The following is a 1,224-nucleotide window of genomic DNA, read 5'->3' as shown; positions in this document are numbered from 1 at the left end:
ATCCCAGGGTCATTATTCTAACACTCACCAGAGGAAAACACAAAGCCAACACATCTCTAGAATCATGTATGTTAACTTTACTACAATCAGGAGAACCAATAATGATTAAAAACTGACACAATTAAACTCACTATCCACAATTCTCATTGATATTTTAGAATATAATTTTATTAAGCAAGCTTTAGCAGGGGTAAATGACAAGCAGGTTTATTTCCCAAAGATTATGAAGTTGGTAGAAATATAATGAAATCAATTTAAAATCAATCACATCCTGTCTTCATTTCTATCCCTAACCTGTGTCACTAAGTTCACAGAGCGAGGCTTTGGGGGGGAGCAGGTCAACTCATACCCGATGCTACTTGGTCTTGGCAGCTGTAAGCTTCAGATATCCTTGGTCAAAGTCTTTGTCCGGCCGGAGCAAAGTCCTGTTTCAGAAGCGAAGCAGAGCGAATCTGTCCATTGTCCTCCTAATGTGCAGAATCTGTGTCATCCAATGACCTCTGTCGCTTCTCCAGGTCGGCTGCAGTGGAGTGGAGAACGTTGGGTAGAGGCAGAGGAGTTGGTCGGATCAGGAACCAGGGTCGGGGCTGGTGGAACTCGTCCGTTCTTGGCGGCGTGAAGTCTTTGAGCTTCCCTTGGTCCCGGGGGTGCGGTCCTCTGCTGGTCTTCAGCCTGTGTCCTCTTGTTGGCTCCCCTTCTGCGCCGCGGACGAAGAACCTCTTTCCTCCCCTATCCTCTGGTTTTTATACCCTCTCAACCCAGGGCTGTCTATGGGCCAGGGCTGCGTGACTTTAGAACCGTCCCACTGTCTGTGGAAAGTCCCAACCTTCCCCAACCATCACCTCCYTTATGACTCACTTATGCCTCATTACAGCAACTCTCCGGTACTTCCCTTCTTCCACTGGCCATCTGTTTCTGGCCATCTGTTCCTCCAGCACCTCCGCCCTGCTCAGTGTACTCATTACCACACAGTTTTATTCTGTTTCTTACAATCTTAAGTCTTTCTTCATTTCGTCTTTGTAATTCATTACAAAACATAATGTGTTACTTTATCAACTTATTACTTCAGTATGATTCTTCCTCACTCATTATCTCTAATCTTTAATAATCAATGATCATTATACAATAATCAAGCTGTTACTATTAACTCAAAGGTACAAACCTAAATTTCTCTAATGTATTATAACATTCTAACTAATCAAAAATCCATCCATCCATTTTCTT

The sequence above is a fragment of the Poecilia reticulata genome, linkage group LG12, assembly GCF_000633615.1.
Source record: "Poecilia reticulata strain Guanapo linkage group LG12, Guppy_female_1.0+MT, whole genome shotgun sequence".
Lineage (NCBI taxonomy): Eukaryota > Metazoa > Chordata > Actinopteri > Cyprinodontiformes > Poeciliidae > Poecilia > Poecilia reticulata.
This window is presented reverse-complemented; position numbering follows the sequence as displayed.